Raw genomic sequence first — 19,286 nt, 5'->3', positions numbered from 1 at the left:
ACTCACCTACCACCTGTTTGTCTCTCAGTATTTAATCTGCATTCTCAACCAGTTAATTTATATTCACTTCTTGTACGTCATACCTTCCCCTCTTAGCCCACCTCTCTCTCTTTATCCTCCCACATTAGCATTTGCCCAGGTCTTTGCCTGATTTTCTCTCTTGTATTTCTCACTGCCATTTCCAATTACCTGACTCATTTTTTAAGCCTCATATCTACCACTTAGATCTGTTTCTGTAGGAGGTCTTACACTGTGAATTCTTCATATAGCGGATGGTCAGAAATGACACTTTTCTGCTATGATATTTTTCTCTCCCTTTTCTCTTTCCATTGATTTGAAGGAGTTCATTCACCTCACCCATCTTGTTTCTTTGGCATCACAAACTCTTATCCACCCACTCACAGCCTTAAGTTATCCACACTGTAAGTAAGTAAAACTTAACTTCTTTTCCCAGTTACCCAAGAAATCTCTCCAAATGCTCATGACTCTTACCTCTTTTCTTTTCTCCTTTGCTATCATAATGTCATTTTGCAAATGTTTCCAGCTGAAGTGGTAAGATTGTTTTCCTGCTCTATCATTTGACTGTGCCATTTTTAATTCTTGTCATTTTACATCCCAATAAATTAATTTATTGTTCCTTAATCTTCATGGTTTTTTTCTCATTTTTGACACTTGTCATTTGCTATGTCACTTTTTATGTCACATATTTCAAATTCCTCTTTTTTTTTCCAGTGATGTCAGAGTGAAATTGCAATTTGTCTGCTCCTTCACTGGCTGTCTTTATACTTTCTTCCATTACAAACCTGAAGCATGCTGTATTCTTCCTGGGTTCATCTTTTTTGTAAACTTTTTCCTGCTAGTCAACCTTATGGTGATCTTTAAATAAATTGACCAGGCAGTAATCACCGAATTTTGCATCAGTGGAAGAAAGTGATGAATCACCCTTTCCTCTCCCTCTTGTCTTCCTGACAAATATCCAGACCTTTGCACAGTGTGTGACCATCAAGTTTTACAGCTTGCATATTCATGTTGTCATATTTTAATTACAGTGTTCAGGTCTCTCTTCTTCCTATTTATCGCATTAACTTACTATTAACTTCAAATTGAATTACAGCTTAGTTAGGTCAGGAATCACACCTACATTTGTGATCTTTTTTATTTGGTCCAGCAGAAGAGGCTGCACTTTTATTTATAAATGTAACAGTAGTAGGGCGTGCTGGCTGTAGGGATTCTTATGATGCCTGTGCTCCCCCAAATAAATCTTGGGAATGGTTCAGGAGTATGTTATATAGGTATAGGCTCATTTCCAGTAGACAGTTGACCTGTTTAATATAGTGGATGCTGCCTGGGCTGATCCATGATCATTGGCCTCAGTGACAAAGAGTAGCTCTTGGCACATTTAATTTACTGGCATGGGTGTAGTCTGTCTTGATCCTGATTGACTTTTTGATCTCTGCCTTTGCACAAAAAAATAGTAGTTCCACTAATTGCAACAGATTAGGCTGAGAGTTGAAATGGAATTTGTAATATTATTTTCATAAACTGAGAATAGGTCTGACCATAAGTCATCTTAAATGATTAACAAGTTCCTATCTGTGTAGCACAACATGTAGTGTATGTTTCTCATAGAACAGTACATAATTACTTCTGCCTAGATATTTGTATGCCTGTCAGAAATAGCGACTGCTGCTAAAATCCCTTTTCTAGCACAGTTTTGTCACATAAGCTAAGGTCATCAGAATTCTATAGTTGTCCTTTAAGGGTATGTCAGCATTACAGGCAGTGGTGGGTGTAGACAAACATACTGAACAACAAATATATAATTCCCTCATTCTGACAAAACTCTTAGAGCTGCATCACACTGCATCCTAGGTCAACACACACAGGGCTTTATGATCTTCCTAATCTCCCTTTGGAACCGTTGCTCCATCTCTAATATGAGATGCCTAAGGTGTCAGTTTATATGCTTCTACACTGCAAACTCTACTGCTCTATTGCTGTTTTTTTTTTTACATTGTTCTTTTTTATTTAATGTCTTTTCCAAGCATTTTTTTTTTTGAAATGAGATAATGCAGGTATAGTTGGATCTTAGTCCTAATAGGTATGTATGATCTCTTCCCAGAGAAGTGAACAGTTTGCCTGGGAGGTTTGCCCAGAGATATGCTGTAAATGTTCACCTAAAATTCTCCAGCAAGAAACCAGCTGAGAAAAGCTTAAATACCTCTACTTTGTGAAGAGCAAGATTTCATACCATCATTGGAACTCTCAATTTGTATTTCAGTGATTTTTTTTTCTACTGACTATCTGTTGAATACTATCTTATACCATAATTTTACATGAGTAGCATCCTTTGAATGCTTGTCCATCTATATATTCACACTCTGTGAATTTGCATTGCAGGCACATTGAGTTAGAAGTACCCAGTGGTTCTGTCTAATTTTTCAAGCTATATAAAATAATTAAAATTAATGACTAGGACACAGATTTTATTCTAGCAATTCAGAAGTATCTAAGAGATAAGTTTTGAAAAGGACAGGGAGAGAAATGTAGGTAGTGAATTTATAAGAAAACAACAGAACTGAAGAGCTATAATAACTGAAAAGTTTCCTTCTCTTTCAAGTGCAGCCTCTTCACAGGCATGTTCACACAGTGGATTATTCTTAGCAGTACATTTCCTTTGTAGTGAAAGTTACTTGGAAATTGATCTTGAAATCTTCTTAGAAGAGCAGAACCATAGGACAGCTCTAGCAAATGCATCCTTTGAACGTCCTATCTTAGCAAAGTAATTGGTGGAACTGAATATGCAGTTCCAAGGTGCCACTCCGCCAGTCTCAGTAATACTGGCAGCCTTCAATGAATCTGCTACTAAGGTTAGTTTTCTGGCACATTTCTCTTACAGCAAATCATCATGTTTTTTGCTGTTCAGTTGGACAATACCTACCTGGAAATGTCCATGTCCTTTGAACTCTCTTAAAGGAAAACAGAAACAAAGATATGACTGTCCAAGGGATACAAAGTCACTTTGGCCTTCCAGGCATCGGAACTAGAGAATAAAAAGGTAAATGGTAAACTACTTTCTTGATTAAAACTGAATTCCTATAAAATTGATCCAGAACTTCAGCTATCTTCAGTATTTAGGGAAGAATACAGAAGTGAAAGGTACAAAGATGTGTCCATAGCCAGTTGATCAATAAGTGGTCAGTGGTCCAAAGGCTGATCCACAAGTATAATGAAGAGCAGATTGAGGCTGTATGACAGGTAGTACTGAAGTGTGACATATCAAACAAGAAAAACCCAACTGGATGTTTAAAAAAATGCAAGACAATAGAGTGAGGAAAGAACTAAACAACAAATAATTTCTAAAAGGTGATTTAACAGCTATAAGTAACTTCATAGAGAAAATTATAAACCCCTACTCTTAAGAGGAAATGAGAAAGCATTAGACAAAGTACAATATATCTTGTGACCTAAAATATGAGTTCGGCAAAAAAAAGGTTGAAGGATTTTGTGATCCAACCTATGTATAATGGTATAACGCTATACAAAAACACTTCTTGAAGAAACGCTAGTAATTTTTCTTGTTACATAACAGATAAATCATAACACAACTCTATGTTCCAGAACTACATTAAAATCTATCTAGAATTCTGTTACAATATACAGGTTTTGTACCTAATAGTGATTTAAGTCAGACCTCAGAATTTTTCCCGTATTCTTGCCCAGTGTCTTCCACTGGGAGGTTAAGTTTATGCATTATTTTAGAATGCTTAAAAGCATACCCCTAGTATCTCAACTTTCCTTGTCTTCATTCGATTATAGAAATCTAGGATATTTTTTTCAGTTTTTTAGTTCTTTTACTTTGAAAGATCTGATTTCTCCCATATGATCATTGGAATTAGTACTTTTATTTATTTGCAGTTATAATGAATGAAGGACTAGTTTGGCAATTTTTGGTCTGTGATCACTATGAAAGACCTGTACTAAAAATATGGTATGATTTATCAACATTTATATCAAAAAATGTTCCAGAGGACTTCTGAAACCGTAGGTAATGGCACTGATAGTATAGTAGAGAAATGTTATACAGTTACACATTTTTTAAAAACTAATTTTCATAATCATAATTGAACAAATATTAGTCTGGGCTAACTTATTAATAATTTCAGCATCATATATGTTCCCAACCCCAACTATTCCATAATAGGGAGAAGTTATGGGAGAGAAGAAGAATTACTTTAATTTTTCAGTATAAGCTTTCTATAATATATGTTTTTCAGTGTACTAATATGTTGTTAGATATCAGGATAGTTTATTGACAGTTGAATCAATTTTTAAAATTAGTATTAATGTTTTATATGTTGCTGTATAAAAGGTGTACATATAGCCATGAAGCTCACATTTCTGCAACTTTTTGGATTCCTTTTTTACAAGCATTCAGAAGAATCAGATATAAAATTCTTACTTTGTCAGATGATATCACGTACTGACGAAATATCATCTTACAAAGAATGTCACACAGTGCAACTACATGAAAATTAATATACTGCAAAATTGCCAAAGCTCTGTGCATGTAAGTATCTGAATTTTGAGTCTTTCCCCAGACAAAAGTATTGCCTTGGGTATTCATTACTATTCTTCACTGATGTACTTGAGTTACACCTAACATACTTTTACAGATAAAATGACAGTGCAGTCATCAGTTGAATAGAAGATAAGATGGGCATCTTAAGCAATATTTGAATCAAAATGTAAAGAAAACATTTTGAGCTGCTTTACAAAAATGAAAAAATACTGCTACTGGGTCTGGATGGTATGTCTTCATAGCAGCTTGTATGCTGCTTTGTTTTATATTGGTGACCAAAATAGTGCTGATAATACAGTGATGTTTTAGCTGTTGCTAAACAGTGAGTGCTTTCCACAGCATCAGGGCATTCTGTGTTTCTCATGCTGGCTCCCCAGGGAGTGGGCTTGGGGTGGGTAAGAGGCTGGGAGGGAACACAGGCAGGTCAGCTGACCTCAGCTGACTGTAAAAGTATTCCATGCTATATAACATCATGCTCATCAATAAAAAACTGAGGAAAGAGGCGTCTGGGAGAGGTAGCTATTGCTTGGAGACTGGATAGGCATTGGTCTGCTTGAGGGAGGTGGTGAGTGAGTGCTTTTGATGCGATGACTTGTTTTATTTTTTTCTTCCTCTTTCCTTCACTTATTAAACTGTCTTAATCTCAACCCACAACTTTTCTATCTTTTGCTCTTTTTATTCTCTACCCTGTCCTGCTGGGGGAGTGGAGTGATGGTGTGTGAGTGAGTGAGTGGCTGTGTGGTGCCTAGCTGCTGGCTGGGGTCAGCCCACTGCATCAGGAAAGGAAACTTGTTTTTCCTATAAGGTTTTACAATTCTGTTCATTTTTCAGACACAAAAAATAAAGGGATAGCTTCACAAAATTGAAGAGAGATACTGGTTATATTTTTTCCTCCTGTGCATACATTGCAGTGGTTGTAGCAATTACTGGGAACTAGGAGATGAGATGTGACTCAACATGAACAGAGACTTGAAGTAGAAATTCTCCACCTTTGCTTTAAATTAAATACACAGAAGATATCATAAGTATTCTAGTATTTAGAACTATGAGTTTAGGGTTTTTTTGCCTCCCATACTAATTGACTAGAAAAAGATAATTGTTTAAACAAGGAAAATGCTTAATGTATATGAAACCCCACCCGCTGTTTCTTTGCAGAATACTTTTTTTTTTTTTTTCATCTAGGGTGGGTTTCAATCCACAAGATTTCAGTTGCTTTTAGAATTGCCAGAGTTCTCCTATGAACCACATATATGTCCTCTCAGGGAAGATGCAAACCCTTTGTGTCTCCTGCATTTCTCCTTCCTCTTTCTTCACTTCTCCCAAAAGTCCCACTTAGAGCAGGCAGCAGCCATGATAGCATGATTAGGGCACCTCACATGCTGCACAGCCTGCTTTTGAAATGAACTGTTATTATATGGTAGAAAGAGGAAGGGAAAAATATGTTAGTTTTCCTATCTACCATCACACTAGCTTTCTAATCCCCCATCTGAAACAAATGAAGATTTGCATCCAAGACTCTTGCTGCACAGGCAAGTACTTTTACCAGTATTGAACAAAAAAAGGAGAAAGTATCATCCCTCCCTTACATCTGACTGAATAAAAACCTGTCCTGGTTTCAGCTGGGATAGGGTTAATTTTCTTAGTAGCTGGTGCAGTGCTGTGTTTTACATTTAGCATGAGAATAGTGTTGAGAACACACTGTTTTAGTTGTTGCCAAGTAGTGCTTGTTCGAAATCAAGGACTTTCTAAGTTTCCCATGCTCTGCCAGTGAGGAGGTGCACAAGAAGCTGGGAGGGACCAGGGCCAGGACAACTGACCTGAACTAGCCAAAGGGATATTCCATATCATAGAATGTCATGCTCAATGTATAAACGGGCGGGAGCTGTCTGAGAGCTGCCAGTCACTGCTGGGGGACTGGCTGGTCATCAGTCAGTGGGTGGTGAGCAATTGTGTTGTGCATCACTTGTGGGTTTGTTTTCCCTTGGGTTTTATTCCTCTCTCTCTTTCCCCCGGCTCTTCAATACAGTTGTTATTGTTGATGTTGTTATTATTATTATTTTATTTCAATTATTAAAATCTTATCTCAACCTGTGGGTTTTAGCTTTTTCTGATTCTCCTATCCATCCCACTGGGGATGGGGGACTGGGTGAGCAGCTGCATGGTACTTAGTTGTTGGCTGGGGTTAAACCATGACAAAGACTTCAGTTCTTTCTTGAAATTTGTCCCGAAGTTATACCAAAATAAATAGCTACTGGATTTCAGAACCTTTCACATTTCTTGCTGATACAAATGCATTTCAATTCAGTTTATGAATCACTGCAGGTATGTCCAAACTGGATTTTTCTATGAATAAAAAATCTGCTAAAAAATTGACTTGCACTACTTCTCTATAATGAATTGACATCTGCTAAGACCAATGAGATTGTATTAAGGCTACCAAAAATCTGAAGGAGGAAGAAATAAGATGTTTTAAAGATAAAATAAGGAACGGAATAACAAAATAATGTCTTTTTTAAAGACATTTTAGCACCATGTGGGTTGAGTGATAGACTATCCATACCATACCATACCATACCATACCATACCATACCATACCATACCATACCATACCATACCATACCATACCGTACCATACCGTACCATACCGTACCATACCGTACCATACCGTACCATACCCCGTACCATACCCCGTACCATACCATACCCCATACCGTACCGTACCGTACCATACCGTACTGTACCATACCGTACCGTACCATACCATACCATACCATACCATACCATTTATGTTTGGTTTGGATTCTCTTATGTTGAAATTATGTCCTGAAATCAGTTCTCATACAATATATTGACATTCTTCAGAGTTCCTGAATTGACATAGTCAACTTGACAGAGGGGAGAAGCATGATAACATCTTAGAAATACAAGTGACACAGGAAACTCAAGAATCTTAAAACTAAGCAAAGAAAACCTTATGCAACAACAGGGTTTTGCAAGTAATGAATGGGAAGGAAGGCTTGGGAGAGGGGTCAGTGAGAACTGCAAGCTGTTTTGGGATGTCATCACAGTATGTAAGTCCTTTTGGAAAAGGAATTGAAAGAATGGAACAGAAGAGCATTGAAAGTGCTTTTCACCATGAGATACCATAATCTTGCTTAAGGATTTAGAAGTATTTTGAGAAATAATATGCTGAAATCATATTAATCCCTCTTCTCAGATGATACTGAAAACATGAATGTCTGGGAGGGGAATGTGTTAATCAAGTTTCAATATATAGAGGGGGCAAAATGGGGAACCCACAATGCATAGCAGATTTTTATTTATTTGTTCATATTTATTTATTTAAAGTATTTATCAGTACTTCCTTAACTTTAAAATTGACTTTCTTACATTTGTACTCAGTAAGTTCTAAAACCCAATAATGTTTTAAAAAATAATACATTAAACAAATGTTGAATATATTAAATGCATTGAATACACCATCAGCAAGTTTGCAAATGACATCAAACTGGGGGGAGAGGTAGGTATGCCAGGAGGAAAAGCCACCATTCAGAGACCTCAACAGGTTCAAAGACTGGGCCAGCAAGAATCACATGTGCTAATCCTGGTGGAGAGCAAGCTGAATATGAACCAGTGGTGTGCCTTGCAGCAATGAAGGCAAACGTGTCCTGGGCTGCATGAGCAGGATTTTGGCCAGGATCAACAGAAGTGATTAATTCACTGAGCTTGCTGCTTGTTAGGCTACACCTGTAAAATTATGTTCAGTTTTGGTTTCCTTCAATTCCAGAGAAAAATCAAAAATTTGGAGAGGACTCCATGGGGGGCCTGCCAAGATGTTTACAGTATTGGAGAACTTGGTATATAAAGAAACATCGAAGTATTTGGTTTTTTTTCAGTCTGTGGAACAGAAAGGCTACTGCAACCTAATCACAGTTTTCCAATACCTCAAAGGTTGAGTATAGAGAAGACAGAGGTTCTCTTTTCACAAGGGTGAATGGTGACAGGACAAGAGTCAAAGGGCACAGATGACTTCCAGGGAAATGCAAACTGTTCTAAAAGAATATTTATTCACCTTAGGAACAAGTAAAATTTGAATAGATGGCCCAGAAAAATGATGGAATATTCCTCATCAGAAATGTTAAAGACTTGGCTTAAGGAGGCCCTCTATAACCTGATCTAGAGACCTGTTTTCAACAGGAAGTTTGAACAGATGGCTGCTCAGGGTCCCTCCCGACCGAGGTTTTCCTATGATTCTAGGCAGTGCTTTTCACAAAATTAATGAGTTAAATTGACTAATGAATGACAGCATGTATTTATTATAAATGTCCTTAACTTTTTATGTTTTCAATAAGATATGCTAGTATTGTAACTTTTTTGTGATGATTGCATCATTTTTTTGTTTGGAGTTATTTTAATACCATGTTCCAATTTGTCACAATGACCTACCATCTTCTAAGTGCTTTTTCTCTACTCATTTAAAAACAGTAAAAAATTAGTACTTCAATACTTTGGTAAGGACTGTGATGGTCTGTGTGAAAAATCTGTAGAGTTTGTCAAGGGCTTTTAAAGCCCCAGTGGAGAGATTTTGAATTCTTGTAAATTACTTTCAGACTTAAAAGATCAATGGCACAGCTTTCTTTTCCACACTTTCCCCCTTCTTTCTGTTAGAGGTCCTCCCCCCAAACTATTCACACCCACTCTGATTTTAAGGTATCTCAGTAATACTATATTTATTAATTGTTTCCAACAGCAATGGCAAAACAGGTAAAAAAAATCATGGTAATTATAAGACATATAATGGAGATCAGAGTAACTTTGAACACAATGATTGCAGCAAACTTTTAAAGTGTTTACTATTAGTCAATACGAATGGTGCATTAGAAAAAAACCCAATCTTTTAGCATTATTTTAACTAGATGAGTTCCAGAAAAATCGAATCATGCTAAATGTTTGTCATATTAATTTCTTCATATTAAATTTAAAGCAATCTGCATATGACTTGAGTTTGGATCTCATATGTAACATTGTTCAGAAATTTTACAAAATGAAATTGAGATATTCTAAAACCCATCAAAATACTGCTTGCCTCTTTTTTTAACACAGTAATTTTTTCAATGTGATTGAGGACATTGCAAATGTAGATTGTATTTTTTCAGTAGAGATCATAAAAAAGCAAGCAGCTAACACAGGTGAACATCTGTGGCAGCTTATGTTTAGCCAAGGAAAGTCTGTTGCACAAGATGCAGATGCATGTCAGAGAAAGACCTCAAGGATCTTAAAACTTTGCAGACATAGCTTTTATTTCATTTGTCCTCATGAAATTTAATGTTGTCAAGATCTAATTATTTTGGGTACTCAGGATAGCAAGATCACCGTTTGCCCCACAAAAGATCCCCATCTCTTCAGTGTGCAAGACACTTGTCTTTGTTTTAGAATTCTTTCTCCTGAATGATCTGTTTTGAAATATGTTTCCACAGAAGTATTCTAGACATTTAGCAGTTTGAGAATAAGGGGCTTGACAAGGTTAGTTTACCTTATATATCACCACCACTAGGTAGCAACAAGCCATGATCTGTTTTCACTTGGGGAAAATGGAAGAAGAAAAACAGAACCTGTTTCCCAGCTCTGCAGGAACAGCTAACAAATTAAGAATGATGGGATGAAATGCTGTTCCTAAAAAGGCAAGTAGACACTGACTAGTTTCACTGTATTTTCAAGGTTTAAGTTTGACAAAAATCTAGGGTAGAGCTGCAAAAGAGAATTCAGGTAGCAATTCTGGATTTGTGTTCCGTGAGATTGAATGTGAAGAATCCAGTTTGTAGTGCATATGTACTACTGAAGTAACAAACTGAGAGAGAATGAGGGAAGACGTGGAAAATACAAACAGCAGGACAAAGGCTGATGGTAATAAAGGTAAATGATATAGAGTTGAAAGGAATTTCTTGACTAGATAGAAAATAATCAATCACCCTTCCATGTACTGGCCATGGGAGAAATGAATTAGTTAATGAGCAGTAAGGAAAACAGTGGAGTAGTAAAGGGAGAAGGAAGATAGCTAATATTTTGTTCCTAATTTCCTTGGAAAATTAGGTGTATGTGATCACACTTTTAATCCATCCTCTGGTGGTTTCAAATTCAAAACTGAAGGACAAATCTCAAAATTAATTTTATAAGTTTTGTGAAAACTAGCAGCCACATAGTAGAAACTCAGAATACAACTCTTTGAAAGAGAGGTTGTCTGACTGAAAGCTGAGCACATTAGACACAGGGACCTGGTGGTGCTCGGAGGAGCAATGTGAAAGGTAGGGAAGCCTTTGTAACTTGATGGAATACACTGAACCAGCTGCTCCTTAGATCACCAGAGGAGAACAATTAACCTGTTGTCCTTGATGTGACATCCACCAACATGACTCGGCAAAGATCCTCTCCCCTGTAGTGCCACACAGCTAAGACATGCGGGTTTTATTGTGAGACGCCAGGGCAACAAAGTGAGTTTTGAGATTGTGTAGGTTGTATGATTGGATGTGTTGAGAACGAATGAGAGTGGGGAAAGGAAGGGAACAAGGTAGACTGGGTAGGAATAATTGTGGGACAGTAGAGAGAAAAGAGGATAAAGAAGCTTTTCCTTTTCTTTTCTGACAGCCCTGTACTTTATCACCTCGGCATATTCTGCATTTATATTAAATCCTCTTTCTAACTACCTTGTATGTGGGCGTGCTCTCTGTCATAAGCCTGTACATGGGAATAGTAGCAAACTGCAAACTGGACTAGCAGTTGAATAGGATAAGAGGTGTGAGTGCCAGCCACTACGGAGAGAGTGAGAGAGACCATGGTCTGAGGGACCCATGGGTCTGGCTGCTGCTAAGTGGACAGACACTGAGTGTCTAAAGCCTGATGCTGCAGAGTCTGTAATGTGTGTGTGTGCATGCAAGACAGCTATCAAGCTTAAGTCAGACTAGCTGTTGAGTAGGAAGAAAGGTCGGAGTGCCAGCCTCCAGAGTGGAACCACAAGTAGGGAGCTGAGAGCCTAGGGGCTGAGCAACTGGAGGAGACCAGGTTTCTAGGGGTCACCTATGGGACAATCCTGTGTGATGTCTGTACGTTGAACTTCAGTTGGTCAGATGGAGAAGAGAGAGAAGGCAGGACTGTCTGTGCTGTTCATACTTAACACAAAAGCTGTGTTGATGTGGGTAGCAGTATGGGCCCTTCTCACTGTGCAATCCATGTGGTTGGCCATGTATGTATCCTTTGCATCATGTGTGCATGTGTGCACCTATTGGAAATACATGCTCTACCTTGCTACTGCCTGGATGTAGGGACATGGAGCTGCAGGAGCCTTGTCTCTGTGAGGATGGGACAAGAGAAGTTCTGAAGTCCTTCAGATCCATCTACCCCTAACTGCAGTGTTGCCCAGTCTGTGTCGTGGGCACTGTCTGGCTCACCCATCAACACAGGGCAGTGACAGGCTGGACCTTGCTGTAGTCTTCCCACCTCGGTGGAGTCAAAGTACGTAACGAACGATAAAACTTTATAGTAAGTTAAGCTTCATTACTTTGTCTGCTTGTGAAACCAACAGTTCATATGATTATTCTGACTGGGGTTTTTTTTTGGTTTGAGTTTTTTTCTATTTTTTTTTTTTAAACCAGGAGGATAATGTCATGTCTGGACAATGCAAAGTATTTTACTCGTATCTCAGGAGTTTTAATAGAATCAAAGGAACTTTGGGTTGAGTGCAGCATTTCTCTTTCTCTTGCCTTTATTGTATTTGGAGATCTTGAGTTCAAGTAATGGAGACAATATCCAGGCATCAATAAATGGATTTTTATTATTTAAGTATTCCAGTGTTTTTTATTATTTACTTCCCCCCCATCTATAAATTTAGATAAATCAGTATCTATGCTTCAGCTAAGTTTAAAACTATACTTACCTTGGAACTTTTTAGCAAGATAGATCTTGCTACCATCCTTGAACTTCTACTGATCAGAAGTCAGTATCTGTGTTCTAGATTTTACAGGGCATTTTGAATGCTTATTTAGAATAAGTTAACATAATTTTTCCAGTAAAGCCTGTTGCAAAATATTACTAATTGGCATGCCATTTACCAGACTTGTAATTCTTTTTTTAGAAATGGTCACAATATTTGCAATCTCCTTTTTGCTCAGTTGTGGTTTTTAGAATGCTTAATGTCTTAGAGAAAAAACAATCAAAGCTGTAAAATTAGCCTTTGTTAGACAACTCCATTGAGAATAAACTCTCTTCATGGGAAAATTTTATTGAAGCACTGCATTCTTATTTAATTTGAACAATGTGAACATAGCTGAGAAATGTACTTTTTAATCCACAAAATTTGATACAGTTTAAAGATTAAGTTTTAGAACTGTGTTTGTTAATGATAACCATAATGTAATATTTTGCTAGAATTTGTTTTCAGATTTAATTTGAAAAATGTCAGCATTTCTTAAACTTGGATGCGCAAAATATGTTCTCAAGTATATGTTAGCTACACACAGCTTGATTATGAAAAACACTGCTTAATGCTTAAGATTGTGCATCAATAATTTTTGAAGATAAATTACCCTTTTGAAGCTAGTAGCTAAATAGATGTTTAGATGCTATGCTAGATTACTTGGGATGTCAGCATCTTCCCATGACAGACTCCTGAGACAAATACAATTATAGCTACAACCAGTCCACAGTGCATATTCTGCCCCAGATAAGAGTTCCACAGACACTACTTATTCTCTGAAAGTGAGAGCAAAATTTACATTCCAAATAGCAAACATAAATTATTGCAAAAAAATAATGAATAAATTGATTTATTGGATTAACACTAAATCAAGGAATAATTTCTGGAGTTCATAAAAGATCAGCAAATATAAAGGCTTGGTTAATCAGGCTGATGGTAAACTTTAAAATATCTTGTTGATTTTTTCATTTAGCGAATTTCATCATAATGTCATCTGAACATATTTACTCCAACATGCACAGACGGGGCTGGGGGTTGTGAAATTTTATTTTACAACCAGAATGTGCTTCTTTTTGCTCTTTGCATTCTTTGTCACTTTTAATATCTTTAGTGGTTCTTGAAATATTTGGTGCTTCAAATACGACCTGTCATTTCAACAAACGAACTGATTGAATCTGTCAGACTGGTGGAATTTACAGTAAATTCACTGCAGCACAAGTGAAACCATGAGAAATTTTGTTGTCTTAAATAGCTGAATGTAAGTAATCTCTTCATCAAAATACTATCATGAATTTACGTACAAAAGAAGAAAGTTAATTTGTAAACATTGCATAGTAGATTCTGTTAGAATACTCACATTAATATAAATCAATTTTTAATTATCCAAATAAGAGCAGAAATATTTTTAATCAAAATTAAGCAGCTGAGTACTTTTAAAATATTTGGCTTTAAATCCTTTCTTAAGCAATATATGTTGACTAGTGTACTGACCTACAGAAAAATAAAGATTTTTTTCTAGGAATTCTAAAATTACTTGTTTTTTCTTTTCTTGATTCCATTTATTTTGAAAATAGAATGTTGCTTATTAAATCAGAGACCCTTACAACAGATTCTGTTACACAAAAATGAAACACACTTGTGTATTCAGCAAAGGTTTAGTAATTTGTCAAATACAACATTTAAGTTATATAATTGTCCTTTTTTGGTCACTATCTTATTTAAAACATGCTGACCACACATTTTTCACCATAATATAGAATAAAATATGACATTTTTTCTGAGTTATATTAAAGTGAGTGATTGTTTTGTATAAATAGACATTTCTTTCTTCTTTGAAATGAATTTTGGTGTACTGGTGTACTTTTTAGCTTGCCAGGGTTTGACTGAGGACATTTTCGTTGTGATGGCAAACATGTTTCAGTGCCTGTGTTGCTGTGTTAAACCTAATAGTTAACTTTGTTATTATGCCTATATGAATACTAACACAGTAATAAAAATCATTTTAATAGCCCTGTGAAGCAGACCACATAAACCAAGAACATTTATTTTCATTGAAGGCTTGTGCTAATTTTTTATTAAGAGATACATTAAACATTGATACATCCAACCTCTGATTGAACCTTCAGAGTTGTCACATATAGGGGTAGCTGAAGATTTATTATGCAATATAAAATTAGGCGTATACAGTAAGCTTCATAATAAATGACCTTTGCAGACTGGAGATTGCCACATAGAATAGTTTCTTTTCTTGCATAGTAGAAAGGAATTTGAAAGAACAAATATGAAGACATAGAAGTTGGAAATACTAAAGTGAAAAATATTCTCAGAGAAAATTCAAAATTGTTTCCTGATGGGAAAACACATTCTAGAAAGTCTGTCTTTCAGTGATGGAAAATCAAAATATGGTAGATGATACACATATTTTGGCAATGATTTTTTGACACACTATAGGTAGGAATACTGCAAAATGATGATAATAAGTCTAATATACTTTTGTAATACATCAAGAAATGCTTGGTAAAGATTTAGTAAAAAGCTCACTACAAAAAGATTTCTCTGGTGCATAAATGTGTGAGTTAATGGAACAATAAGATACCTTGGTAGAAGCAAATATGTATTAAGTGGTAAGGAACAATACAGAATGACAGAAAGGTTAACTTCTTTGTAGCACGTATAGATCTTTACTTATTCTTATCTATGTCTTTTCTGTTGATTTAAATACACAGCTGGAAGACCAAAAGACATTTGTTCAGCAGCACAGGCAGCCTTCAGTGGACAATCAGAATGTGCTTACAGCTGAGGAAGCTCACTGGCATGATGCCTTTGTCACTTTTAAATCTGATTTCAAAGAACTTGAAAAGAAGGTACGTAAAACCTTTAATACAGCTCAGCCACAAAGTCGGAGTGACAAAAGATCTCATAACAAAACTATCAAATGCAACATGCAAAGTATTTTGAAAATGATACTGTGTATGAACCCTAAATAAGCATTTATTGTAATTATTTTTTACTGTGAAAACTGCATTAATTACACTGAAGTATATTTATACATGGTGGAAGAAAAATTCTAAGTAAAACTACTGCTTTTTTCTTGATTAGTTCACTGTAAAAAGATCATATGATTTTTATGACCTAACACCTAGAATTATTATAAAGGAACATATGCCATTGTGTAGCTCATGTTTATACTAAGTAAAATTAATAGACATGGATGTAGACTTTGTTTACTCTTGAAGACTAGAAAATGTGGCGGTATATGGGAATGGCATGTTTCTCTCTATTTAAATTCAATGATTTTTTAAAAATAGGTCTACAAAGTTATTAGTTTAAGGACCGGGATTTTATTTCAGAGTTTTTAGATCCATTTATGTATACCAAAATAAAATTAAAAATATAATTAAAACTGTGAAGCTGGAATTATTTTACAGAATAGTTGGTATAGCTTACTTTCCCTCTGTGAAATGAGTTGATAATGCCTTTGCTGTAAGTAATGGACTAGTGATGTGTCACTGGAATTATGTACAGTGCTCTTGGCAATCTTTGTCAATCTCACCCCGCAGGACCTCTACCATATCACGATAAGCTAGTGGCAGATTGTCTAAATAATGAGCAATAATTTGCACTACTGCTGCCCATGATGCACTTGGTTAAGGCATAGAGGCCTCAGTGCAAGATAGCAATTTTGTTTTATTTCATAGAAATGAAAAAATCTACTTGTTGCAGTCTGGCAACTGGATAGATGGAATAAATGTTCTAAACACTATTGAAAATACCTAATAATTTTTAATTAGATAACAATACTAACAGGAACCAGAAAATTAGGAAAAATACTATTTTCATAAATAAAATCTACAGCGACTAGGATTATTAAATTTGTGAAAATTTACTCCAGTACATGTAGTAGTATGCATAGACTGCACCATCCAAGGTTGTCAGCCTCTGGGTAAGTGCTTTACTGAGAAAACAGGGAAAAGGAATTTACCTGAGTGCACACACATCTTCAGGGCAATTTCTCAGCCTAGTTGGTTTTGTGTACACATGATGTGTATGCAGTATAGCCTAGATAATAATGTCTCCAAATTTTCACTTGCTCTAAAGAATGACAGTTGTGAAAGGTGTAAATTCATTAACTTTAGTTTTCAGCTGGTATAAGTGTCACTTCAAAACTTAAACCTTTTTATAGCTTGTGAAACCTTTCAGTTTTGCTTTGTTTTTTTTAAACATACTTGGAACATTTCTTGGAACAAGCACTTCTTTTCTTCTGGATGGACTCTCAATACACGTTTGCAGAAATTAAATGGCTTGACTGAATCATGGTACAAGCTACAGCTGTGAATGGCGATACTTTCAACAGTATGGCCTACTTATGTTTTCATTTGGAACTGATAGCAGTCATTTATTTTAAGTTTCTCCTATGTGCTGCTGTATTAACAAGAAGTGATAATACCTCTTGGGTATGTGAGGAGCACCCACTGTTTTGCTTTTGTCAGGCAACTTTTTCATATTATGGTCATCCAAAATATTTAAGTGGCACCAAAAACTTTGTTTTCCATTGTTAGGCATATGATAGATTGACTAAAAATAAAAAATAATACACTTGAGAGAGCAAGTGAGTCAACTGTCTATCTTATAAATGAGATCTTAGTGTCATGGATTGTTCTTCCTTTCAATATCCTGCCGCTTACTAAGTGGTGTTCTTTCCTCTGGCCATTTTTTTGTATGGTCTGAGTAGTGGGAGCTGAGGAGAGTGCTAGAAAAGAATCTTTTCAAAATCTGATGCAAGAATTCTCAAATATTTTGTACATTTGGTTGCTGTATGGAATGTACATGTAATATATATGCAACAATTCAAGATACATTATTATGTGTAAGAATACAAGACTCTGAATGGTGTATAACATGGATTATTATTTTCTCCATCTAAATGATCATTTTTATGGTTTTCCTCTAGTATTGCAGAACTTTGTAATTTGGCTATGAAATATGAATTTGCTGGTAAAGGAATTAATATCTTGTGATATAGTCAGTCAAATGAACCTTTTCTATTATTGTCTTAAAACAGGAAACTTTGATTCTGTCCTTAGTTTTGGGGTTTTAATTCTTTTTACATACCCTTGTTAAAAATGGGGCAGCAAAGATACAGTGGCTTGTAGGGATCTGTATACAGGACAAATGTCTCCTACATATTTGTGGGGAAAAAAATGACCACATCTCTGCAATGGAGCTGAGAGGGTGACAAGCTGTATGTGACAATATTAATGCAAGTGTAGTCACATGTCTATGTCTATATGTATTTCTCAGCAGTGTCCCATCTCCCTGCCAGGACAAAATTGCAGACCTTTGCCCTTCTGTGAGAAAAAAGCAAAGCAAATAATTTTGATTGTTGAGGGAATTAGGACTGCAAAGCATGTTACCAACTTCTTTTGCTCAATGTGATGGACCTGACAGATTGTCAGAGAAGGTCCAAATATGAATGTAAATATTTTTGCTTTTTTGTCTCCTCATCAAGAAGCAGATAACAGCTATAATTCCTAGCTTTTATATAGTCTTTCTCCTCCTTTTTTTTCATCCTTGCTCATATACCCATTTAAAACCTTTCATCATAAATGTCATAGCTATTATGTATTGCAGACAAAATGGATGAATGTGAAGAAATATGTCAGAAATGCCCATATCTCTAATGCTATGCCTACTGCTGGACTTTTCAATTTACTCGTTTTGGGCAGTTTGCTTTAGAAGGAGGATCAGAGTGCTGGAGGTCTGGCTTGGTTTCAGCCAGCTAAGTTAGTAAATAGGATGAGCAAGGAGCCTATTTCTAGTTTTGCTTTTTCTTTCACATCTTTTCTTTCACACTTCTTTTACTTAGCGGCAGGACAGCAACAAAATTGCCTCAATGGCAGATATAATCTCTTGACACCAAGATTCTGGAAACACTCCTTGTGGATTTGAGATATAGGTTTCTTTCCCTTTTTGTAACTAATTGTGGAGTCCTTGAAAAAAGATGCAACACAACAGAATGGAGGTTGCCTCATTGTGGCATCCCACAGTCTTTATTTTTCTTACAAAGTTATACAGCAGATCACAGTTGATTTTTCTCAGTTCTACATTGATTTGGACTATTGTACTTCTTACAAAAATTATTTTCATTTATAGAGATTTTAATTAGCTCTCCTCAGATGTACTTAAATAGTTAATAATCCCTTGAAGAAGTTTATTCTGATTGATGAGTGTATGTTTTGTGTAAACCTCTTGGGGTTTGTTTTTTTGGTTTTGTAGGCAAAGAAACTTTGGATATGGTGATTCACTCAATAGTGGTGAAGCTGCTGCAGCTGTTTTCCCCAGGCCCAGCCAGCAGCAAGCTGAGCACATATTTACTACAAGCAAAGTATGCATACACACAATGCACGTATATAAGTGGCCAGCCACAGAGATCAATGCAGACAGAAAACACAGCACTCATAGAAACACAGGTAGCATCAAATGCCTTAATCCTGTTTCCCTCTCTGGCTGATCAGGATGAAAGTCAATTAGTGGAAAATACATACATATATGTACATATATACAGTGTGAATCCATCCGGTACCTGGAGCTTACACACTGCCTGTGCAATTGAGGTATGGGCAGAAATATGCCCTGTCACATGAGCTTGTAGGACTTTTGTCTCGACTTAAAGAATCTATAAAGGACGTGCTAATTCCTTGCTCTTGGTCAACAAAAAGATATACAATGTGGAATACA

At 36.1% G+C, this 19,286-nt stretch overlaps 1 long non-coding RNA gene across 7 annotated transcripts in view; it reads left to right on the top strand.

Annotated features, from left to right (window-relative positions):
- The window catches only part of LOC308061424, a 58,154-nt gene that overhangs the window by 18,516 nt on the left and 20,352 nt on the right, over positions 1-19,286 (top strand). For 6 of the 7 annotated variants that reach the window (XR_013927216.1, XR_013927217.1, XR_013927218.1 and 3 more), the window contains one exon: positions 12,229-19,286. This exon is cut by the window's right edge. This is a non-coding gene — a long non-coding RNA (uncharacterized lncRNA). The remainder of the gene's footprint in view (positions 1-12,228) is intronic. The other variant, XR_013927220.1, reaches the window with a different exon arrangement.

This window comes from Falco punctatus (assembly GCF_963210335.1).
Source record: "Falco punctatus genome assembly, chromosome: 3".
NCBI classification, from domain to species: domain Eukaryota; kingdom Metazoa; phylum Chordata; class Aves; order Falconiformes; family Falconidae; genus Falco; species Falco punctatus.
The sequence above is the reverse complement of the archived record's forward strand: the minus strand, read 5'-3'. Positions and strand labels throughout refer to the sequence as shown.